Raw genomic sequence first — 27,720 nt, 5'->3', positions numbered from 1 at the left:
ATAGCTGAGAAAAGGGACAGTGACATTGCCCTATCGAGCAGGACAATGTCCTAGAGACTGACCATATATGCATATGGTGAGCGCCTAAGCCAGACAATGGCTGCTGATGACCCAGCTGATAAGACCTATAGGCTCTCCCAAAGCCCCCATTCCTTAGCTCAGAAGGATAGTAAGGTTGCAGCAACCAAAGAAACTAACAAGTTTGAACGAGACTCAAACCACAGTCTGGCGTTTATCAGTCAGGGACATTACCAGACTTAGAATATTTGTCTATTTTAATACAATTAAAAGTTTTCCATTAGTAAATAGTTTGTTCGAAATTATATAATCTACTTTACTCTATGATTAAAATTGTGGGCAGGAAGGTGTTCACAAACAAACAAAACACAAACAGGAGGTAAAACATAACCTCCTTCCAACTTCGGTGTGCAAGATATCCACAATTACGTAAATCAACATAAGAAATAGTTAATTATTTGAAAAGAAACTTAAATTATAAACGAAACTATAAAAAGTCACATTAAGGTGTTTACGTGAGTTTCAAAATAACGGTTTAAGATAGCTCGTAGATCGACGGCCTTTTCACCGACGAAAAACATTAACTAATCACACACTAAATTTATAAAGTGCATCCAGATGAACCATATTCTACAGATTAATCGTAAAATATAAGGAAAATGGAGAAAATATAGTACGAATGAGCGCGGAGGAAGAAAATGAGTTATAGGAAAATTATCGGTGAAGAGACCATTTTGATAACTGCCTTTTCACCGACGACAACTCCATAAATGATTAAAATTTTGAATTCATAAAATTGATCTAGATGAATCATATCATGAAGATGAATCGTAAAATGTATAGAAATGGAAGAAAATATAGTAAAAGTTGGTACAATTAAGCGTGGAGGAAGAAAATGAGATATGGGGAAAATTGTGAGATTGTCGGTGAAGAGACCATTTATGTTTCGGACGCCCTTGATATCGCCCATGATAATTCCATTAACTTCAGATTTTGAATTTATAAATTTATATATGAATCAGATTCTATGATGAATCAGATTCTATGATGAATCATGAGTTATATTGATAATTAAGAGAATATAGTACAAGTCAGTATTTGGAGAAATTATCTGAGAAGAGACCATTTTTAAGTTTGACTCGGTTACCTGAGGAGAGAGAGAGAGAGAGAGAGAGAGAGAGAGAGAGAGAGAGAGAGATCAAAACTCAATTAAAAAAAATGAGATCGGCTGATATATAGCCTAACTGTCGTAGTTCCTACAGTGAGCCACAGAAGGCATAGTGTATGTATCTCTCAACCTGTTTTACGTCTAACTTATCAATAATGACAAATTAACAAAAAGAGTTGTGTTCAGTTACAGCCGAGTAAACTAAACAAATGAAATCTTGAACCATAGAACTGAACCAATCTCCCTCTAATTATATAATCTCGTAACAATTGTACCTAGAGGGGCACTCAGTGGAACGCAGACCTTCGCCCACGAAAACTTATTTCTCGACCTTTTGCTCGACCTTGACCTTTGATCTTAGCATGTATTAATTGGCGTGGATTTTCATACACTCAAATATGAACTAAGTTTGAAGTCTCTGTGACATCGATGTCCAAACTTATGGCTTGTTACGTGAATTGGACATTTTGCTTGACTGTGACCTTGATCTTTAACCTTGACCTTCCAAAATTTAATCATTTCCAGATTTTTACATAAGAGTTAATCCCTGCAAGTTTCGTTACTCTACGATTAAAATTGTGGCCAGGAAGGTGTTCACAAACAAACACACACAGAGTAAAACTTAACCTCCTTCCAACTTCGTTGACGGTGGTCTTGCCTGTTAATATCAACGAAGTCTAATTTAGAATTATCTTGAATTGTTTAAATATCATTCATTCCTTACAATAATCAGAACTTTGTTTAATGTTTAAGTTGTATTTTTGGTCATTTTGATTTGATTATACATAAATTAAGTCCAACGTTGGAGAGAGAGAGAGAGAGAGAGAGAGAGAGAGAGAGAGAGAGAGAGAGAGAGAGAGAGAGAGAGAGAGATAGAGAGAAACATGAATAATATTTCCTAATACTAAATATATGATATACACGAGAACCCTGGTGATAACTTAGCTATTTCTTCAATTTCTTAACAACTGACAATTGATTTCTACTGAGCCTAAAATACTAAGTCGACACAACACGGGAATTGTTGACATGACGTCATCAACCAGTCAGTATTAGCACTGACATTAAAGGAACCAAAATTCATTTAATATGATATATTAAGATTTACAAATATAGAATATTTAATATCTCAACATTAAATTGTTTTAAAAACTTATTTGGTTATTGACCGAGTGTGTTATTCAAAATCAGACTCTGGGAAAAGGTGGTATTATTGTGAAAGTACATTGCTTTGAAATATACTCTTACCTTTATATACCGTTGGATTGTGAATCTAGACTATATTTCCTGTCGTTTGGACTCTCTCTAGCCATTCACCAGCGCTCTCTATGAAATGCAAACAGTCTGGAAAAATGGAAAAAATATATATTAGGATGAAGTACGAAACTGATAACATGTAGAATTTTTTAATAATAACCCACTTAATATAAGAAGGGAGACTTGTGGTAGATTTGGCAGTTGTAACTGAGTATACAAAATGATTATTCAAACTCACCGTTATTAAAGTGTGTATATGAGAAATAAAACTTAGGGATCCTAGATCATGCAGAAACTTTGTGTGTGGAGTGGGACCACATCAGCACATTAAATCAAGTAGGTTAAGTATTTAAGTGGGAAGAGACTATTCGTTTGTAAGTACACTTAACAACCCGAGATTCTCCTGAATAAATAGGTCTTCAGCACTCTTACTAAACAAATATACTGATGCGTGTATAAATGAAATTTTTGTACAATCAAATTCAAAAGTCTCCCGACATACATTGTCCGTGATCCCAACGCATTCTCTACTTAAGGTTGGTAATGGATTGGGACTTGGTGAATGTGACTGTACAATGGGCAATAAGGCCAAGTCAAGAAGCTTCTATACCACTTAATAACATAAATAAAAGACGGAAATCTGTGGAAGTCTGACTGTGAAGCAAATGGCAGGTGGTCCTATAGACGAGGAGGATTGTTATTTTCCATGTAAAACTTGAACCAGAAATCATGTTATTTGCTTGGAAGGAAAAGTGGTGTGGCACAATTCAAGTTCATAAAATGAAGAAGAACTCGTAACGTATGTAAAGAATAGGGATATCACCAAAAATTCTAATATTACCCTTAAGTGAAAGATATGGGCAAGTTTCAGTACAGAATAAAATTGATAATCAATGCGTTCGTTGATTCTAGTTTATTGACATAAAGGGTATGAAAAGACACTTCTCAAGACATTAATATTTTCCTCTGAGAGAGAGAGAGAGAGAGAGAGAGAGAGAGAGAGAGAGAGAGAGAGAGAGAGAGAGAGAGAGAGAGAGAGAATTGCCATTTACTTTCGGTTGTATCTACGACCTGTTAAGAACACAAGACTGGCGACACAGCGAACTTATTTCATAACTTATTTCTCTACAAATTTACGTAACTTATTTCAACACCACAAGAGAGTAAATATTAACCTTATTCTACGAAACGAGTGATGACAAAGTTCATATTTCCCTTTATTTGAATAACAAAAGTTTAAAATACGCAATTTTCTTTTCAGCGTAAACACTTGCAAAGCAAATGCGTAAAAACTTGGAGCCATTCATAAATCAAAATCTTGAAAAGCGACTGTAGCTTGCACCTGATGACTATGGTTCGTCTCAAGTCTTAAAGATTAAAGCACCATTAAAACTCCATCTTAACCAACAGATTTTTAACGAATACAAAAACATGGTTGACCTTAAGTTTAATATTTCATTTGACAAATGATCTTTCAAAATTAGATAAGGTAAAATACACAAATCTCACACTCGAATCCTTGGGGGATTTGCCATAAAAACCAGGGGGATTTACCACAAAATCCTGGGTTATTTATTAAAAAAACCGGGATTTACCACAAAATCCTGGGTTATTTATTACAAAATCCTGTGGGAGTTTACCACAAAATCATAAAGGATTTATCCCCGAATCCCGTGGGGGAATTGACCCTCCAAAACCTGTGGTAAAGTTTGCAAAAAATTCCTTGGGGATTTATCCCTAAATCTGGAAGGATTTAACCACAAATCCTTGGGGCATTTAACCATATTCTGGGAGAATTTAAATCCGAATCTTTAGGATTTAATTCCGAATCCTTGAGGGGATTTAACCACGATTCCTGGGAGATTTAGCCCCGAATCCTCGGGAGATTTATCAACGAATTCTGGAGGGTTTAACCACGAATTATGGGGACTTAACTGCGTATTCTGGGGATTTAACTGCGTATTTTGAGGGATTTACCCACGAATCCTATGGAGATTTAACAAAAAATCCTAAGGGATTTTGACTAGGAGTCCTTGAGGTTTTAATCACAAGCTCTGGAGATTTGACCACGAATCCTAGAGAGTTTTAACCATAAAACCTGGAAGATTTAACCACGAATTCTTCGGGGATTTAACCATGAATCTTAAGGAGATTTAACCACGAATTCTTCGGGGATTTAACCATGAATCTTAAGATTTAACCACGAATTCTTAGGGGATTTAACCATGAATCTTAAGGAGATTTAACCACGAATCGTTGGGGATTTAATTCCGACTCCTAAGGTAAGATTATTCACACGTTAAGAAAAATAATATTGCAGAAACCCTTCTTTGACATCACGAAATTTAACAGGTGAAACTATCTGTTTACAAGACCAGGCTCTCCATATACTGCTAAATTATTCAAGGGTATTGTTTTCCTATATTACTTTTACATAATTTAACACAATTCGACACACGGGATATACATTAGAGTTATAAAAAAAAAAAAAAACTATATTTAAGATATTTAAAAATATCTTTTTAAATTGACATATCTACTTTTTATCAATCAGCTTTTTTCATCTGCAAAAATTGAGGTTTCCTTACCGAGATAGAGATGTACGTAAAGGCAATCAATTCTTATTACTTTCCTCTCTCTTTGACCAATATTTATCATTGTTTCTTCTTATTCCCTTTCTTTCAATCCCTATCTTTTCCTGTATAAGGTCAGTCTCTAGGGCATTGTCCTGCTCGATAGGGCAATGTCACTGTCCCTTGCCTCTGCCATTCATAAGTGGCCTTTAAACCTTTAAAACAACGAAGGAAGTTTGTTTTCAAAATCATGGCTTCGCTACATAAATACATCGGGCCAATCTCCATTGGTCTTTTGAAAACGAAATGAAAAGAACAAATCGAATTACAACGAAAGGCTAAATTTGAATGGATTGTTTCCCAGAATGTTTCGTTCCAAAATCGAATCGTTTGATCATAAAACTCCCAAGATGATGTTCTTTCGACTTCGCCACATAAAAACTTAAAATGATTCGACAAGTCTGTTCAGATTTTAGACGATATTTTTTCTTGTAATTTATATATCATCAACATATATATATTCACACGGAAGTGATTAATTTCGTGGTATTCCTTAAAACAAAAATTACCGATTATTCAATCTATAAACGAGTTTTCAGCACCATCTGATGGCAAACAAGAGAACCATTTTCGGGCAACAGCACTTTTAAACGGAAGGGGAAGAAGGGTATTACACAACACTGATTTTTGTCATTTTCTCGTGAGATATCCTTATATAAATATTTCCTCACTTGTATTTGTATATTAATTGATTTATTGTTTTACGGTATTGATGTATTATGACGGATAGAATTAAGGTTATAACTTTTAAAGTTACATAGACTTTAATTTCACCCTAAACCAATGGATTTTTCCCGGAAGGCTGACTTTAATTTTTCCCCTAAATCATCAATGGACTCGCCCACTATAGACGAAATGAATACCCTAAAAAACTACGAACAAAAGACGATGTAATATATTAAAAAGAACAAATAAACGGACTCTTTGATCCGATGATATGACGATTAAAAGGGATATTTAAAAAAAATCTATTAATAAGGCAGCAGGCTAGATTTAAGTACTCAATCAATCCAGGACAAAGGCCTCAGACATGAAATGCCTGGGCTTTGGCCAGCTTTCATCATCAGGCTGGCCAAATGCAAATTGTTGATGGTGGGAGACTTTGGTCTGATTGCTCACAGCAAACTAACCTAGTATGGGTGGTCATATCGAGTATAGCTTTGCTGATCCTGGCGATACACAATCCCTGTCACCACGTTAAGGTTTCTCTGAATTTTGGAGATTTTCACCTTTGACAAATGATCTTGTAAAATTAGTTAAGTCAACATACTCCCCTCCCAGGTATCTTATAAACATCACGACCGAATCCTAGGGGGATTTAACCACAATTCTTTAGGAAATTATACCACAAATCATAAGGGATTTAACCCAGAATACTGCGGGGATCTAACCATGAAATCTGGGGATTTAACCACAAAATTTTAGGATCTGACGATTTCCGGGATTTAAAAAGTAATGGTACTTTAACGAATCCTAGGGGGATTTAACCCAGAATCATGCGGGGATTTAACCACAATCTTTGGATTTAACTGAATTCTGGGAATTTAACTACGAAAACTTGGGGATTTAACCATGAAATCCAGGATTTATTCAAATTCTGGAGATTTACCCTGAATAAGGAGATTAAACCACAAAGTCCAGGGATTTCACAACAAATCCTAGGGTGATTTAACCACAAAACATAGGGGATTTAACCACAAATTCTGGGAATTTAACCGTGAATCCTAAGGGGATTTAATCACGAAACTTGGGAATTTAACTACAAATCATGATAATTCAACCACAAATTCTGGAAATATAACTACGAATCCTAGGGAGATTTAACTACGAATTCTGTGGGATTTAACCACAAATCCGAGGTGATTTAAACATAAATTCTTGGTGCTTTCACCAAAAATTCTGGAGGATTTAACCACATTGAGAATTTAACCATGAATACCTAGGGAATTCAACCACGAATCCCAGCGGGATTTAACCGCAAATTCTGGAGATTTAACCACAAATCCTAGGGGATTTAACCATATTCTGGGAAATTAACAAAGAACTCCTGGGGATTTAACCACGACCACGGGGAGATCTAACAGCAAATTCGTGGAGATTTAACCACGGATCCTAGGGTGATTTAACCCAGAATCCTGCGGGGATTTAATATGGATCCTAGGAAATCTAACCACCAATTATGGGGGATTTCACCCCGATTATTGGGGTAAAACTATTTACACGTTAAAATAACATTGCAAAAACCCTTCTTTAGCACAAAAAAATTTAACAGGAAAACAATGATTTTTCGAATGAAGGAAAGACGTTGTAAAAACAGTTAAAATTGCCTGTCTGAAAACACTGGTTAATGAACAGTTGTTTCTTCAAAGATGATATTTTCACGATGGATATAAAATGAATATGAAATGGTAATAACAATATAGATAGTTCGGGATTTTCAAATAACTGATATAAAGCCATAAATAGTCCTAAATGTTCAAAACTTCCTCTAAATGAATAATGAAAATGAACGCATAATTAGGCGAATGTTGCAGCTTAAGGTGGTTTTACCGCTAATACAATATTTATGAAGGTGTGCTGGTCGTGTATATAAAGTGAAGTGAACAGTTGGCAGAGTGAAATTGTGTTGATTAGAGTTATATCTTTTGGGTGTCCTTAGATGGATGCGCATGCGCCAAGTACCCTGGAAATAAATTGTGACGTCATAGATGCGTAATTTTACGTCATTGTATCCTTAGTAACGACACTGACTGTTTGTGTGTAAACTGCACTCTCCCGAACCTTCAATCATGGTTATTCCCCCAAATAGTAACCTCCAATACGCCGGAGATGTACAAAAACTGACAGACAACAAACTGAACAAGCTGGCAGTACTGCTACCTCTTCCGTGGAAAGAAAATTGGACGAGCTTCTACAAGAATGTCGTGATTTTAAGGATGAGTATAGAAGGATAGATTCTGAGCTCACAGGTCTAAAAAAGGAAAATGCTAATTTGAAGGAAGCTGTCATGCAGCACCAACGCTACCTTAAAGTAATGGAAGCCGAGAAGAGATCCGAGAATATAATTTTCCTTGGAGTGCCGGAAGGAGATTTGACCATCACTAATACTGAAGGAGAAGCTATGATAATAAGTGAAGACAATGAAAAGATCAATCAAATCCTTAAGAAAACCAAAACGAGATGACACACACATAGAAGACGTAAGCCGTTTGGGGAAACCCACAACAAACAGAAATAGAGTCATGATCGCTAAACTCCAATCTAAGGCCGATCGGGATCGAATACTTGAAGCAGCATCTACTCTCGAAACGACAGGCAGTGGTTTTGATAGAATATTCCTAAAGCAAGATGTTCCTCCACTGGTTAGAAAGGAATTCATTAAGTTAAAGGAAGTGGAAAGAAGGGAAAGAGATAAACCCAAAACCAAGGCTAAACTGTTAACTACGACTCAAGTCGACGAGAAGTCCTTGTCAATAGTAGAGTTGTTGATTATTTTAGACCTTCGTTTTTTTATGTAAAGGGGGTAAAGATAACAATTAAATTATGTTCTTGGAACATTAATGGTAATGTTTCTATGTTAGATAGCCTAATAGGTACTCTAATAGACTATGATATTGTATTTTTGCAGTAATTAAAGACGAGTTATCCATTCTCTGTGCTCATAAAAAGCTACCTTTTTTGAAGAATCATGTTTATGATGTAAATGAACTAAAAGACCAAGATTGGTTTCGCCTCCTCTCCCATGATTCCCTTTACTACAGTAATTGCAGTTTCTCATTCATTCAAGAACAAGTATGAGTATTAATAATGGGTGACTTGAACACACGTCTTGGGTCTCGAATATTTTTAATAATCCCCAGTGATTCTGTTATAGTAGGAATCCTGACGTAACTGTGAATAACCCTGGTAGAGTAATGAGAGAGATTTCTAAAAGTTTAAACCTAACACCAATAAACCCCATCTAATCAGGGGTTCACTGGGGGTGGGAATAGGCCTGATCTATAGACAGGGGTTCTCAGTAGAGAGAAGTCAAATTGACTGGGCATTTTGTTTATCAAGATTATTTAACTGTTGCTAAAAATGTCTATATTTGCTATTCATATAATTTGTCCATCAGAACCATGTTCCCATTGGTTTAGAAATTGAAACTGATTTTTGTGCTTTGTCTTTACTAGTTAAAAGATCTAAATTACTTGTAACCCTTTCCTAAGAATAACAGTTTTACCATTACGAAACCCATTGCATTCAGTAAAATTGATCCAGAAAAGTAAATGCTTTTACTATATAAAGAGTGATTACAAACAGAGAAAAAAAATACAGCCAGACCATTTGCGTCCATTAAAAGAATCAGTAATGTCGATCTGATGTGAGAAACGGACACGGCTGATATCAAAAAGGCACTTGCATAAAATCTGGCCCTTTTGCTAATTAATGTTAATTAGAACTCACTTATATGGGAACCTAAAGCCAATACAAAAGATTTGATAGAGAGAGAAGTAATGATCGAGGATTTCATGACAATATGCGTGAAATGTCTGACTGATATATTGAATGCAGTTTCATATTGTTGTACGTTATCACATGGAGTGAAATGAATAGTATTGAGTAGCGTCGAGACCAGGTCAAAAAATTTGGTTGACACTCGGTAGGACGCTACCTGGCAAGGAGCTTCATTCACGGTGAATTGCTCTCTTCCTTCCCTCTCTCTTTTCTCATTTTGAAGACGAGTACCACTGGAGCAAAAAAAAAAAAAAAAAGGAAAATATAGTCATGGGTACACACACGAGCTATATATATATATATATATATGTATATATATATATATATATATACATACATACATACATACACACATATATATATATATATATATATACATACATACATACATACATACATACACACATACATATATATATACATATAATATATATATATAGAGAGAGAGAGAGAGAGAGAGAGAGAGAGAGAGACTGACATTTAAGGTCATTGCCGCCGATATCGTTTATTGTAAATAAAAGAAAAAATTTATTCAATTAAAACCATAAAGATGTCATTCTAAAAGTGAAATATCTTTCAGAAGATCTGCTTCTGAAATAAAGCTAAAAATACCACTAGTTTGGCAAGACACATCATGTCCAAGAATCCTCACCTAGACCTTCAAACAGATTTCCATTTCTTTCTCTACTATATGTGGGGCATTCGGTCAACAAATGCCTCACTCTCAATGGAGAGAGAGAGAGAGAGAGAGAGAGAGAGAGAGAGATGGATAAATGGAAAACCAGACATCCAAATAATGTAGGGCTATTAAGATTGTACTCATAAAACTATCACAATATGAATCACTATGAATTTTTGCTTTAAAACAAGATAATTTCATCTTTCTGATAAAATCTAAGTTGTCTGTAAAAAAGCAGGATTCGCCCTATACCTTATTAAAGATCAAATTAGCACTTCCATGTGTTTCATCTGACTTGGTGCCATGAAATTGGCATAAAAGAATGAAATGACTTATGAATGAATCCCTCTCATAAGATCAGTAAAACCATAAACACAATATTAAAAGAATTTGCATTTCCAAATTCTAAAGAGTTTAAACTTTATAACAAACAAATGTTGATTAAACAATTCAGGTTTATTATCCCAGGAGAAAAAGTTTAAAGGAGAAAACGTTTAAAGGAGTAAAACGTTTAAAGGAGAAAAAGTTTAAAGAAGTAAAACGTTTAAAGGAGAAAAAGTTTAAAGGAGTAAAACGTTTAAAAGGAGAAAACGTTTTAAAGGAGAAAACGTTTAAAAGGAGAAAACGTTTAAAGGAGAAAACGTTTAAAGGGGAAAAAAACGTTTAAAGGAGAAAAACGTTTTAAAGGAGAAAACGTTTAAAGGGGAAAAAACGTTTAAAGGAGGAAAACGTTTAAAGGAGTAAAACGTTTAAAGGAGGAAAACGTTTAAAGGAGAAAACGTTTAAAGGAGAAAACGTTTAAAGGAGAAAACGTTTAGGTTGTCTAATTATACCAACATAATGTTACCTTGATGACTTTTATTGAGTGATACATTTGCCATTCATGACAGTTAAATACCTTGTCCTATAATTTGATAAACTTCCTTGGCTTATTACTAAAATATAAACAGTAGTGTTTCTGACGCTTAACATAAACACTTGTTCTTTTGTACATGATACAGTTACAGTTTCTGGCTATCTTCTACAGTTGTAAGCCTTAAAAGTTAATCAATTTCCTTCCTAATTTACAAAGGTATAATTAAATTTCACCTCTAGAACTCATAACTGACTTATAACTATATCGCATATCATTACCTTCATCAACATTTGAAAGTACCTTCGACCTTAAATGAGGCTGCAATCCTTTCTGTTACATATCAAAAGATACTGAACAAATAACGTAACGACGTTTCAAGAATTTTCCAGTAATGCGATAAATTTTATAATTGTACTGTACAAAAATACAAATATAGGAAAATAAATTTCACACACGAGAGAGAGAGAGAGAGAGAGAGAGAGAGGAGAGAGAGTGAGTAGGTTTTCCCAGAATATGAAGCTGAGCGTGACAAAGCGATCCAGTCAATATATAAGTGGAAGTCCTTCAGTTTATGTGAGTCCTGATACCAAATGTAAGGATTAATGGAGGTTTTGATTCAATCATCAAGAGGGTCTGGGCACATAAGCTCTAGAGAGGGACAAAGTCCCCCGGGACAATTTGAAGATCCTTTGCCTACTGCAACAATGCACAAATAAATCCTGCAGTCTCCAATGCGTGTCACATTACTCTGATTTTCACTTGATACAATATTCATTGGGGGCCCAGACTGTAATGCCATTTATTACGACGAGTGATATCAGAGGACAGCTGCCTCACCGCTACTCTCTCGCTCGGGAAAGGGGAAGATACCCTATACGGTACACTACCACTGGATGCTTTCAATTCATTTCTCAATTAGGACTGGCTGCTTTCAATTAGGTTTTCAATACTGTCTATATAATATATATATATATATATATACATATACATATATATATATATATATACATATATATATGTATATATATACATATATATACATATGTATATATATATGTATATATATATGTATATATATATACATATACATATATATATACATATATATATAATGTATATATATACATATATATATGTATATATATACATATATATATATGTATATATATACATATATGTATATATATACATATATATATATGTATATATGTATATGTATATATATACATATATGTATATATATACATATATATATGTATATATATATATATATATGTATATATATACATATATATATATTATATATATATATATTAGAGAGAGAGAGAGAGAGAGAGAGAGAGAGAGAGAGGACTGGCAAAATCTAACGGAGGCCCTTTGCTCAATAGGCGTAGGAGATGATGATGATAATATACAGTATGGAAGAGAGAGAGAGAGAAAGAGAGAGAGAGAGAGAGAGAGAGAGAGAGAGAGAGAGAGACTATTTTGAATTAGTGGACACCTCGTAAATATAAAAACATCGATGGTTTCAGCAAGCAAGTTATTACTAAAAGTTGTGAAGCTGCGACACATAGTGTGCATACGTTTATAATGGCTTATCACAAGTTCCAAACATTCATATCAACTTTATTCTAAGTTTCTTTCCCTCTACTACCCAGCTTTAGATTTTGCTCTCACCCTTCAGGAGGTAAGCCAATCGCTTCCCTCCTTGTAATACCTACGTTTTTATTACTACGATTAATAATGACAAGGATATTTGGTCCCCCTTTACTACATGGGCCATTTGAGTGGGAACAAAAAATAATCATTAAAATAGAAACCCACAACCAAATCTTTTACTAATCTTCTAACACAAAACAATAAGGGTGGGAATATTTTCACATATACTCATTTTTCTTTTCCGGTGACTGTTGCACATCCTCTTCTGAATGTCTTTCATTCCCTTCACAGTCGATTCGAGACAAAGACTCATATTGATTTCTGATGCTCCCCATCAATGCAACATCCAATCATTATGCTTTTATTGCATCATGCAATGTCCCTTATCATATTTTGATCTCAAGGGACTGATTTCAGGCATGTTCGTTTTCTATATCATTCATTTTAACATCGCAGATATCATTTATTATTCATAAATAAAGAAACAATCAGATGTACATACCCTTATAGACACACGCATATGTATATATACACATACGCGAGTATATCTATATTTACTGTATCTATCTTTATCTATACAATATATATATATATATATATATATATATATACATATATATAATATATATTAATGTGTGTGTGTGTGTGTGTGTGTGTGTAAATGGATAATGGAAAAAACTATATAGAAATAGATATGACCATAACACTATACAAAAGGTATATGCAGTACAAGCATAATGGCCTCGAGAAAGCAACACATTAAAAAAATGCTCAACCAAACACTTATACATTTAAGTAAAAGTAGAGACATAAATATAATTTCATAAGAGAAATGTTGAAACCTCCGAATAAACGAATAAATTATTTACCTTTAAAGGTAGTATAATTGAAAATACTGGTGTAACCCCAGAGTACTGAACAACCCCACCCCCCAATTATGAAGATATCCTTATTTCTCCTAATAATTTAGTAAATAATGCAGCAAGATAGTTCAAACAGACCTATAATAGGTTCAATATTTGATGATAGTGGACATCATTTTTCCATCATTGAAGCCATTACAAAATACTGGTCCTGACAAGTTCTTTCTCCCAAACTAGTTACTGAAATAATTCCTTCGATCATTCAAATGAAATTCCATTTTTACTGTTCTTAATTATCATAATAATCAAGTTCTAATCATTTGTCTTACATATTTCTATTCACATCCATTACATGAAGTCCTATATATACAAACAGTATTTGACTTTGAAGGACTTATTGACTGACATATAGTATTTCACAGTAATTTCCTAAAATATCTTAATATACGAAAAACTGAATATATTACATTATTAAGCCTTAAAATGATGCAATTCATAAATAATTGTTTATTTTTCTACTTATTTGTATGCAGGTGGACTAACAGAAACACTGAAAAAACTATATATATATATATATATATATATAGATATATATAAATATATATATATATATATATAGATATATATAAATATATATATATATATATATATATATGTACACATACATATATATATATATATATATATGTATAAATATATATATACATATATATATTATATAATATTATATGTATATATATATATATATATCGTGTATACATATAAATACATATATAATATATATATATGTGTGTATGTGCGTGTGCGCTTTTCACTGTAGCTATACATTACAAATTTATAATAAGTGCTCAGCTAACAGGATGGTGTATATACAGTATATTAAGATACAATTTCCATTGGGTGTCAGCTATTTCTAGGGTAGAGTGATTTCAAGAACAGTTGCTTTGCAACATAATATTTGAAAACTGAAAACTTCGTGTTTCAAATAGGTTATGAATCTCATCACACATACATACATACTAACATACATGTCTGTGTGTACACATAACTGCACATCTAATATGCATCACACATAACAGCTATTTCAAATGTTGCTTCATCTGACCGAACTACTTCTATCTATTTGTATAAACAGCACTTTCAACTTGAATCGTTCAAGTCGATACAGCACAGACTTTATGGTATGGCTAATGCACACACACACACACATACACACACCTCCTCTGCAAACTCCGCAATGTGTGTGGAAACTTGGAATGTACTAGACAAAGGGTTCCTTGAACTCACAATTGGTGAGCGTCAACACAAAAGGACTTCTCAGTCGCCATTACTAACGAGACAAATGCATCGATATACACACATCATTCCATGATATTTTTTTGTTTCTTTTTTGTCCAAATATGTTGGTTGTCGAACTAATTTTAGTCGTCAGTTATCTGGTCTTATATTTGTTAAAGAATGTTAATGGCAGTAAACATTAAAGCTCATGAAGTTCTTAAGATTCACACCTGTCCCCATTCGTTCTAATTTCATTCACCAGTAACAGCAGTCGCTATCAGTGTTCAAAAATGAAGTGGATTACCAATTATACAGATTTCTCGAAACATATTCTCCTTTGCTCTATACACAAAACTTTTAGTAAAAATATATTACCATTTTCTTTGTGCGTTATTTTTTTTTTATATCATTCATGAAAATGCAAGAGGCGATAATGAGACAAATAGATTTTATAAGTTACATAACACTATAGAAATCTTAATACCATAACTTTGATGTATTTTGCATTTGTTTCTCTAAATATCATTCTTCTATACACATATATATATATATATATATAATATGTATATATATACATACATATATATATATATATATATATAGTGTATATATAATATATATACATACATATATATATATATATATAACATAATATATATATATGCATACATATATATACACACATACATACATATATATACATATATATATATAATATATATATATATATGTGTGTGTATGTATATATACATAATATGATACAATATATATATATATACATATATATATATATATATATATACACATACAAATTATATATATATATATATATACATATATATATATGTATATATATATATATATATATATATATATATATATATATATATAGATAGATACACACATCCATATACTGTATATGGTAATATCCCGACTGGAGAGCAGTACACCTTGAAGTGATAGCATATTTTCAAAACTTTGGAACTAATTCCTTCATAATATCTATGTGGCAAAGAGTGCACTATAATATCGTTTACGTTAGAAAGGAGGGTTTTGTAATAATAATAATAATAATAATAATAATAATAATAATAATAATAATAATAATAATAATAATAATAATAATAATAATGATGATAATAATAATAATAATAACAACAACAACAACATTTTACAATAAACATTACTCCTGATAATGGCGTAGAATTTCATAAGTAAGAAAGTAAATGACGAAAAGATTCAAGGTATTTTACACAACCTATATCTTTGTATCATGTCCACCAATAATAAAAAAAAAAAACCCAAATCTATCAGATTACAGACCGAATGGTACAAGATCTAAAGGAAAATTGAAATTACCAAAAATTTACTGGCTACAAGATAGGAATGAAGAAATATTCTACCACTGGTTAAAACAATTAAGTTTGTTATCAAATTCTATTCAAAAGTTGCATTCCTACGTCTATCACGATTCTGATCTCTTGTTGCAAGTTACACAAACAAACAATACGAGCCTAAAACAAACTTCATGAACCAAGTATTAATAATACTATTTCAATAGGAGACCTTTTCCTACTTTACTTTTACTCTTTTACTTTTACGGGTTTCTTTCTCGCCCTCCATCACACTAAAAGTCTGTTCAGGCGGGCCTTAGTGTGTGAAAAAATAATTTCTTTCCAGTTAGTATTTTGCTCTGTATCGTTATCAGTTATTTCGCTAGTATTGGGGTTAATGACAGCCTCAACAGTATCCAACGTTTAACTTGCCATTTCTGTGTTGTTTTTCTACGAAATTTTCTTTAAAAAAAAAAAAAAAAAAATAATAATAATTTCAAATCTGCAAAATACATTTAGGATGTGAACACGATTCTCTTAAAGTCTTTCTTCGTACTTAATTTACTTTACAAACACCGGAAGTACCATCTACTGCTAACAAATAACTTGGGCAGAGAATTTAGTGGCAAAGGGAGAGGCAGAAATGTGGGAAAAAAGGGGGCTGAATATTGACTGCTGCTATTCAATGATTGGTTGGCAACTTCACCTAACAATCCTCAGGTTGTCTGGAGACAGGGTATAATTCACCTAAATGGCAAGACATGGGTGTCTGTGGTATGTTTACCCGAATATTTTCTGCCCGAGAGATTGGAAAGTACCCCTATACTAATCGATTTACGCTGGCTGTCGATTAAAGCGAGAATTTAATTTAGAAAATGTTCAATAACCCACCAAGTTATCAGAACCGGGCGTCCAAAATACTTAAGAGAATTACTACATATTGCGCAGCCAACGAATCGTGTCGACACGAGAATAGTTACAGATGGCTTCAAACTGTTGGAACCTAGATTTATGTCCACTTTGGGCTCCAGAGCCTTTAAATATGCGGCCCTGGACTATATAATAAGCTCCCACGAAACATAAGAATGATTGAAGATATTGAGGCTTTCAAGAGGAACCTAAAGACTTTCTTATTTCAACAGTCATACAACAGTGACGATTTAACAGTAAATGAGCAATACGCGATATAAAACGTTAAATACTCTGAACGAACAAGGTAAAACGACAGTGGAGGTCCTATAGAAAGCGGGGTTCCCCTGCTGTATGGGACCGGAAAAGCAGCCATCAAAGTAAAGTAAAGTAAAGTAGGAGATACAGAGGTTAGCTGCTATATCGAGGATTTCACGGTTTTAAATAGAGAGGAGAGCAACCTATGTTACGGTGATACAAGGAATTGTAATGGTTATGCACAGACCATTTTTATAAACTATGAAAAATTTGGAGATGAAATTAAATTTCTCACTTCTCTAAGAGATCCACTAGAAAATCAATAGACATACCAAGAAGGTCAAAGAGAAGAGACGTCCCCCTACCACCGCTAGTAACACGGGACTGTGACCAAGTTTACATCCTATGCAATGTACATACATACATATGCCAAGGCACTTCCCTCAATTTTGGGGGGTAGCCGACATCAACAAATGAAACAAAAACAAAAAGGGGACCTCTAGTCTCTACGCTCCTCCCAGCCTGATAAGGGACTCAACCGAGTTCAGCTGGTACTGCTAGGGTGCCACAGCCCACCCTCCCCTGTTATCCACCACAGATGAAGCTTCATAATGCAATGTAAAATGCAGAAATCATACAAATCATTAGCGAGATCTCAATTCTAACATGAAAGTTATAGTCTCCAGTCTTCGACGAACTTCTTAGAAGCCAAGAAGGATTAACCTGGTCACATCATAGCATCTATGTACATAGAATTTGACCAAAAAGCTATTTAATAGATACGATGCACAGAAAGATCATCACACCTAACCTCAACAACTGAGAGGAAACCCTTTTTACTTTTATATAGGCCTTTGCATAGAAGGATCCATTTGTGTCTCACAGAAAATATATACACAGTTGTGGTGTAGTAATTGGCTCACCCTTTAGATTGGTGTTCATTAACTTGTGAGTATAATTACATTCCTCCAGCACATACAGTATAACATATTTGAAGGCGTGACAACGTAGCTGTTAGGTACTGACAGAGAGGCGAGGTGAATGCAAGTGAATCTTATTCAACAGATGCTGTGCTCATAAATAAACAATTGAGAGCAACAATGTCACAAAAATTCAAACAATATGAAATATGCGATAGCAAGCTTAAACTGGTTTCTCTATTGTTCGTGCGGGAAAGGGCGGGAGATAAAAAGAAAAAAAGAAAAGAAAAAAAAAACAATAGCATTACGGTGTATGAACATGTACGAAACACGTGCGGTATAAGGGATTGGACAATCCGTCTTCAAATTTACTTGTGAGGGAAGCATAGAGAGAAAACCCTCTTCAAAGTCACAGTATTTTGTAACCCATGGCTGTAAAGAGTCTACCAAAAGGGACAAATTAGTAATGGACAAAGTGAAAAAAAGAATATCATGGATCCCCTTACCCAACTTTGCTCTTCTATGGCTACATTGAACAACGAAACCAAAGTACTATGGGGTAATGAGCTTCTCTAACATGAAATTAAAGATGCATATAGACTAGTAGGAGCTACAGGTATATATGTAGATTATGTAACATCATCTCAAGGACGAGTCACCAACTCTCTCTGGAACATACTTATGGGGGCGACCATGCACTCAAAAGACAATAAGATGAAACAACCCGACAGAAAACAAACAAAATGAGAGCTACTCTGTAATGTTCTGACATAGTCCTGCTTGTGATCTACAAGAAGAGGAATAAGACGAGCATCCTTCTCAAAAATAATCTTGTACACATCAGCCAGATCGAACACTTTGAAATTTGAAGGAACATAAGTTGTTTATAAATAATGGCAAAAGAGGATGTCCAAGATTTGTTTACACTCCCATCAATTTACCTTCATTGTCATCTCCACGTAGGGTTGATACATATCCATTACGAATACGTATTTCAAGATAACCAGAACTCTCCACAATACTCTGGACTATGGAAATCCTCGATGAAGCTTCTGACTAATGTCGGAATAACAATACGAGATGGGGATCGCCCAGTAAAGTTTCCATTTTCTCACCAAATGGCATCAAAAGATGATGGAAGGTTTTACCTTCACTTCAACCCCCCACTCCGCCTCACCACTTTTTCGTTTTCAATATGTAACACAAACCTTAAGTAGTCCATTGGGGAAACAATAACTGCCTATTGCGTGCATCAACAACGTAGCCTATGTTATAGATAGCCATTTTTTTCAAGGACCCATGCTAACATAACGACGATTTACCCAACATCAACCAACAATTTTTATTTGTATCCACAACTTACATCGTTGTATACTAACAAAATCCTAAAAAAAAAAGAATGACTACACTTTTCTCCAATGAATATTTGGATCTTGATTTACGAAATACCATTCGAAGAATAAAATTAAAAACGCAGAATATTAATCAAAATTTCTATGCAGATAAAGCAGGAATGAAAGAAAAAAAAATATATAGAATTAATGATACTGTTATAATAATGACATAAATATGAATTTTGTACTGGTTATCGTAGCAATAGCAGAATAAGTCTTAAAGCCTATACATACAAACTTTCATGTCCGTATACAGTCAAGATTCATCTCGACAGAGAGAGAGAAACTCAAAACTCTCCTCCAGAGCTTTAGGCCTATAAGATTCATGTCTTTATGCCTCCAATGCAAGGAAGATGAATTATGGAATTTGAAGTTACCTTATACTAAGCACAGGCTTGAGTCACACAAATAATAAGCTTTGCTAAATTATTAGTGCCGTTTCCTAAAACACATTTTGAAAGGTTTTGTATAGGAGAGATTGCCCAAAACAAGTTGTCGACTAGTGACCTCCTATGAAAATTGCATCCTGGATGAAAAGGAATAAGAAATTTCGAAGTTACCACTACAGTTCTGCTATATTAAATGAAATAAAGGGCAATTTTCTAATGGCATTCTTGTTAATCCCTCACCCCCTCGAAAATAAAAAAAAAAAAAAACCAGCAGCTACTTACATACATACATACATATACCAAGGCACTTCCCCCAATTTTGGGGGGTAGCCGACATCAACAAAAGAAACAAAACAAAAAAGGGGACCTCTACTCTCTACGTTCCTCCCAGCCTGACAAGGGACTCAACCGAGTTCAGCTGGTACTGCTAGGGTGCCACAGCCCACCCTCCCACATTATCCACCACCGATGAAGCTTCATAATGCTGAATCCCCTACTGCTGCTACCTCCGCGGTCATATAAGGCATCATTATTAAGATGGTTATTAAAAAACTTAGCATCTTTCCATCTGAACGGGATTCGTTAGAGAAGACGAAACTATACGTTCATGTAAATCTCTGTGTGATGATCTACATTCTTCAAAATGTTTACTCAAATTCTCTCAATTGTGTAGGTGTTGCGATGAATCGGAAAGTTTGACAAAAGCAGACAGCCTAATATATCGCTCTATCAAATGTTGATTAAAATTCGTTCGATCTTATAAGGAAAAGTCACAATAAGGAGGTAAGCGTGGCAGACAAATTGATACACAGATGGGTAGATCAAAAGAGAGACAAGAAGACCTCCCTTCATTGCACATCTTTGAAGATGGGTATATATATATATACCTTTGTATCAGGTTTGCATGAAATCTCTTCGCCCATGAACGAAAAATTTCGATGATAAAGTAAATAAACGGACTTTGTCGGTGTCCCATAAATAAAGTTGGGGTTAGGTCTGCAGTGAATCTAATGTATGACGTGTTGGGATAGGTCATATGAGGTATTTCACTTTAAATACAGTTTCAAATTTCAATAGATGCCTTCAAATGTGTAACAAGAGTTGTGTAACAAACACACACCAATGGCTGGATGAACCGAGAGAGACAGCCAGTTCCCTTACTTTTCGATTGATGACTAACAAGGATATGTCGTAAACGATCATAAAAACACGTGGACAACAACAGATATTTTCTAATAGGAAATTCAATGCGAAAAATTTATCCAGTACTGGAAAACAGGAATTAATAACATTGGAGGAGAAAAGTCACTTGCCAATGATCCTGGAGAGAACACTCGACCAAAACAGAAGCCAAAAGTCCATGAAAGATGAAATCGGCGATGAGTAGGTGGGGAATGTGGGATGGATGGAGGGGAAGAAAGGAACATACAAAAATGGGTGTGCCAAAGAAAGGTTACATTATGTGGAGAGAGAGAGAGAGAGAGAGAGAGAGAGAGAGAGAGAGAGATGAAACTAAATGAAGAAATGCGGGAAATGGAGGATGGAAAAAGACAAGCCATTTTTTTCATACAAACCTATGGATATTGAAAGTTTTACGAAGTGAAGATTCTCAAGGGAGAAAAAAAAATCCAAAGACAATGGAGTTTAGAGGACAATATAAGGCATAAGGTGTGTGAGAGTACCATTGAATATTTAGAACAACGGAGTAGAAAAATAATGTAAAGAAATTGTTATAATATTGTTTTGTCCTTTTGCTCTTTCATACCTCACTCTGAACCGTTTGTCTGGTGATCTTTTCATACTTTGTTTACTTACCTGATGGAGGGACAGTCAAAGCAACCTATCAAGTAATTCTCTGTTTCTTTTGTATATCCTTTTGTTTATTCCATTTGTATCTATTTGGTTTAATTAGATTTACTTTGAGGATCTAACATAGTTTGTATTACATTTATTATGGGGTCTGCTAATTATGTTCATGATGGTTTCAGGGAATAATCTACTGAAGTTTAAGTTGAATAAATCTTGGGTAGCAGCAGCCAAGTCTTTTAATGTTACAACAATTTATTCAACTTAAACTATGGAGAAACTATTGAAGCCTGCCCGTTTGGATCTGGACCCTAGCCTCCCTTCTGCAGCAAAGGAATGGCGGCATTGGCACAAGACGTTTTCCAACTTTATTCAAGAATGTGGTGAAAATGCACCAAATAAATTAAGGACACTTGTGAACCATGTCAGTCATAATGTGTATGAATACATTGAGGAGGGTGTGGATTATGATACTGCCATTTCTACATTGGAAATGAATGAATGATTTAAAGTTTTCAGGCATCCTGACATCTAAGGTCATTGACTCTACATTGGAAAAGTTATATGTTAAGGCACCTAATGAAATATTCGCCAGACATTTACTTGCTACTCGCCAACAAAAGGCAGGGGAAACTTTGGATGAGTTTGAGAGTATTGCGTAAATTAGGTAAGGACTGTAATTTTAAGCCAGTTAGTGCAGAACAATACAGAGAGGAGTTGATCAGGGATGCTTTTATAAATGGCCTGGCCTCACCTATGATTCGGCAACGTCTTCTTGAAAATAAAACTCTAGATTTACAGGGAGCTTATGACCAGGCTTACTCTTTAGACCTGACCCAACGTAATGCTAGTTTTTACAGTCACATGCTTCCTCGTGTTGGGCATACTGCTGCTGTGGTTACATCGGATCATACACTTATTACAGATGATCATGTGAAGAGTGGACCAACGTCTGAGAGCTGTGAGGTAACTGCTGGAACTCAAGTATTAGCGACTACTCTGTCCATGAAGAGAAAGTGCTTTTTTTTGTGGAGGTCCCTATCATATTCGTGCACACTGTCCAGCTCGGGATTCTATTTGCAATAAATGTGGCAAGAAGGGGAACTTTGCTAAAGCGTGCCTGTCTAAATCTACATATGGAGGTAAATCTACAACAGCTACAGTATTTGATCCCTCACAGTCATCTGTTCTTGCAGCTAATGCTGGTACCTCTTTTCCTCAGAGCCTCTATCGGGCAGCTACCTCGACAACAATTAAAGGACGGAAGTTGACAGCCCTTGTCGACTCGTGCAGTGATGACAGTTATATAGATGAAGATGTAGCGTGGGAATTGAAGCTACCAATACATCCCACTGATAAAGACGTCGCTTTAGCACAGAAATCTTTGCATACAAACTCTCCAGGTTATGTCATTGTAGACTTGACTCTTCATCTTAATGGAGAAACTTATCCATCCACGCGTCTAGCAGTAATGAAGGATTTATGTTCAGGAGTATTACTTGGTCAGGACTTCCAAGAGCAGTATCAGAAAGTGACTATTGAATACGGTGGGCCGAAACCAGCGCTCAACTTATCTGGTGCTAAGCCCTACTGTTCGTTGGCAGCCGCTGCTGTGGATGAACCTTCTATCTTCCAGCATTTGTTACCTAATTGTAAGCCTATTGTCACTAAATCAAGACATTACTGTAAAGATGACAAAGAATTCATTGAAGCGGAGACTAGTCGTCTCTTGGCTGAGGGTGTTATTGAGGATAGCATATCACCATGGAGAGCTCAAGTTGTGGTGGTTAAGGATTCCTTTAATCGGCATAAGAAAAGGATGTGTGTTGATTATTCGCAAACTATAAATCTGTTTACAGAACTGGATGCTTATCCATTACCAAGGATTGACACCATGGTTAATGAACTCTCACCATATTGCGTATTTTCGACTTTTGACTTGAAAAGCGCTTACCACCAAGTCCCACTAAAGGAATCAGACAAGAAGTATACAGCTTTTGAAGCCAACGGACGCCTGTACCAGTTCTGTAGAGTACCTTTCGGAGTTACCAATGGAGTTGCAGCCTTCCAACGAACTATGGATAAGTTGGTGAAAGAAGAAAACTTACAAGGTGCTTTCCCATATTTGGACAATATCACTATTGCTGGACACACTCAAGAACAACATGATCAGAACGTGCAGCACTCTCTTGAGGTCATCAACAAGAGGAACCTAACTCTCAATGCTACTAAAACTATTAAATCTGTGCGTACCATTAATATTCTTGGCTACTGTGTGGGGAATGGTGTAATAAAGCCTGACATGGAAAGACTCCGGCCTCTACAAGAACTACCACCTCCCACTAGTCAAGGATCTTTAAAGAGGGCAATGGGTATGTTTGCTTATTACGCTAAATGGATACAGAATTTTTCTGCTAAGATTCAACCACTGGCAAGAGTAAAGAAATTTCCTTTAGATGAAGAAGCTTTGCAGGCTTTCGAACTACTCAAACAAGAACTTGAAGGAGCAACGCTGCACTCTGTGGATGAAAATTTGCCTTTTGAGGTCGAATGTGATGCCTCGGAAGTAGCAGTCTCAGCAGTACTCAACCAAAATGGCAGACCTGTGGCCTTCATGTCTAGGACTTTACAAGGAAGTGAAATTCACTATCACATCGTAGAGAAGGAAGCCATGGCTATCGTGGAGGCTGTACGTAAGTGGAGTCATTTTCTTGCTAGACAACACTTTTGATCTCGTTACAGACCAACGTTCTGTGGCCTTCATGTTTGATAACAGGAAACGCACTAAAGTTAAGAATAAAAAGATCCAGGAATGACGGATGGAACTCGCAGCCTTCAGTTATACAGTACATTATCGCCCCGGTAAAGAGAATGTGGTTCCTGATGCCTTCACCCGAGCTTTTTGCGGTTCCGTGGTTTCTACGTCATCTACCCTCACTGAACTACATGGGAATCTGTGCCATCCAGGAGTGACTCGCTTGTTGAACTTTGTGAGATCGAAAAATCTTCCTTTTTCCACTGAGGACGTTAAGAAGGTCTGTGCTTCTTGCAGGATATGTGCAGAATTGAAACCAAGATTCTACAAATTCCAAGAAGGAACACTCATCAAGGCGACACAACCAATGGAGAGATTAAGCATTGACTTTAAAGGACCAGTTCCGACGGCCTCGCGCAACTCATATCTACTTATTGTGGTTGATGAATATTCCCGTTTTCCTTTCGCTTTTCCGTGTCCCAACATGAACACAACTACAGTGATTAAGTGCTTAGAACAAATATTCAGCCTGTGTGGGATGCCTCAGTATATACATTCGGATCAAAGAACCTCATTCATGTCTAGGGAGCTCAAAACCTATCTCGCACAGAAGGGAGTTGCAACAAGTTGAACTACCCCTTTTCATCCAATCGGTAATGGGCAAGTGGAGCGGCTCAATGGTACTGTATGGAAGGCAATCCAGTTGGCACTCAGGTCTCGAAATCTTCCCAATTAGCACTGGGAATTAGTACTCACTGATGTGGTACATTCACTTAGATCCCTTCTGTCGATAGCAACTAATGTCACACCCCATGAACGCTTTTTTGGATTTCCACGCCGCTCATCCTCGGGGAGCTCTCTGCCTTCGTGGCTTATGTCGTCAGGACCGGTATTATTGAGGAAATTTGTCAGAACAAGCAAAAATGAACCCCTAGTGGATGAAGTTGAACTATTATCTGCTAACCCAACATATGCTAACATTAGGCATCCTAGCAGACGAGAGTCAACGGTTTCCTTACGTGACTTGGCCCCATGCCCTAGGGATAATTCTGTTTCTGAAAATCAAGAACTACCTTCTGTTTCATTGTCACCAGAGGCCATACCATTTCAATCTCCAGTGTCACCCAAGACAACCCATCAAGAGTTTCCAGAAGGTATGGGACTTCACCCAGAAGCTGAAATTAGAACAAGAGGCTGCATCACCTCCAGTACGTAGATCAACCCGGGTGTCAAGGGCTCCGAACCGATATGGGTGGGATTGATTACTTATGAAGTGATGTAACCAATTTTATATCTGGAGGGGAAGAATGTTATAATATTGTTTTGTCCTTTTGCTCTTTCATACCTCTGAACCGTTTGTCTGGTGATCTTTTCATACTTTGTTTACTTACCTGATGGAGGGACAGTCAAAGCAACTTGTCAAGTAATTCTCTGTTTCTTTTGTATTTCCTTTTGTTTATCCCATTTGTATCTATTTGGTTTAATTAGATTTACTTTGAGGATCTAACATAGTTTGTATTACATTTATTATGGGGTCTGCTAATTATGTTCATGATGGTTTCAGGGAATAATCTACTGAAGTTTAAGTTGAATAAAGCTTGGGTAGCAGCAGCCAAGTCTTTTAATGTTACAATAGATAATAAAAAGAAAAAAATAGTTGAAAAAGAGGAATAAGAGGCCATTACTGGGGTGTGGCTTTCATAGAAGAGGAAGATAAGGACAGAAGCAGGTAAGAGGGATGGGGGAAGGGGGGGGAAGGGGGGGGGAAGGGGGGGGAGAAGGTGGGGGGGAAGGGGGGGAGAAGGTGGGGGGGAAGGGGGGGAAGGTGGGGGGAAGGGGGGGAAGGTGGGGGGGGGGAAGGGGGGGGAGAAGGTGGGGGAAGGGGGGGGAAAGGGTGGGAAGGGAAGAAGCTAGAAAATGAATATGGCAAGGTTGCGGAGGAGAAGGACATGTGACCAAAAGTGTGTTGCTGTGTACCACAGGATGTCCTATGAATAGCTTGTTAGAGCTGTCCTCCTTCAGAGAGGGATGTAGCAAGCCCCCCCCCCCTCTCTCTCTCTCTCTCTCTCTCTCTCTCTCTCTCTCTCTCTCTCTCTCTCTCCACCATAAAAATATACAACTGTTAACAGAAGTTGCAATCACTTATGTCTCCCAAAGGTTAAAGGATCTGTTTTATCGAATCTGTTTGAAAATACTTCTGACCTTGAGTAACTGAATATTGTCATCTTTATCAGTTGTGTTGATGTCGTTAATCAAATGCTTTTCATATTCGTATCATTTCTTTGGCATTTATTGATCTGAAGTTTAACTGCTCACTTGTATGTTTCTGTTGGTGAACGACATCCTGTTTTATACATCATTTTAACAATAACTTTTCTCAATCTACTAGTTATCGATACTAAATCTAAAGTAAGAAGCATAAACATATGTATAGCTTTTGATATGGGTTTCAAAGACCATGCTGTGAGATACAATAATTAGTTCTATTTTTCCTAATCTAAATAAGAAAAAAAAATGTCCAACGTTTCGGGGGACTTTGGAATGCTCAAAAAATATTTACATCATTGTTGACAACAAAATAAAACCAGAACTATCGTCACATCCTCTTTCATTATCCAAGTGGTCTGAAGATATCCAATTCGCATAAAATGAATATTTCGGGGAAAATGTCTTAAAGCTGAGGTTTGACGAGTACCCAGCCATAACCGAAAGGAGGAACCGGGGACATTATGCAATTCTTAAAATAAAGATGAACCACTTTGTTTTATCAGTGAATAATATAATCAAAGTTGTAACATTTTATAAGAAATTACAACAAGATTAAACGAAAAAAATACTTCAATTAAAAAGCCTTAATGTTTTGAAGATGAGGACTAAAGTTTTTTCTTGAATCTAAATAATATCTCAGGGATTTTACTTCAACATTAAGTACCCGAAATGCAGCCACATTGAATATAAAACCATTGAAATACAGAATGAACTCAACATACGAATTGATGGAGACGAGAATTTCCGAAAAGGGAAAAATAAATAGCAACGTTGCC

The 27,720-nt window shown here is 35.6% G+C and overlaps 1 long non-coding RNA gene across 1 annotated transcript in view; it reads right to left on the bottom strand.

Annotated features, from left to right (window-relative positions):
* LOC137636079 (uncharacterized) overlaps positions 1-27,720 on the bottom strand; it is a 51,566-nt gene that overhangs the window by 6,344 nt on the left and 17,502 nt on the right. The gene's annotated exons all lie outside the window — the stretch shown is intronic.

Source organism: Palaemon carinicauda, unplaced genomic scaffold (genome assembly GCF_036898095.1).
Source record: "Palaemon carinicauda isolate YSFRI2023 unplaced genomic scaffold, ASM3689809v2 scaffold224, whole genome shotgun sequence".
NCBI lineage: Eukaryota > Metazoa > Arthropoda > Malacostraca > Decapoda > Palaemonidae > Palaemon > Palaemon carinicauda.
The sequence above is the reverse complement of the archived record's forward strand: the minus strand, read 5'-3'. Positions and strand labels throughout refer to the sequence as shown.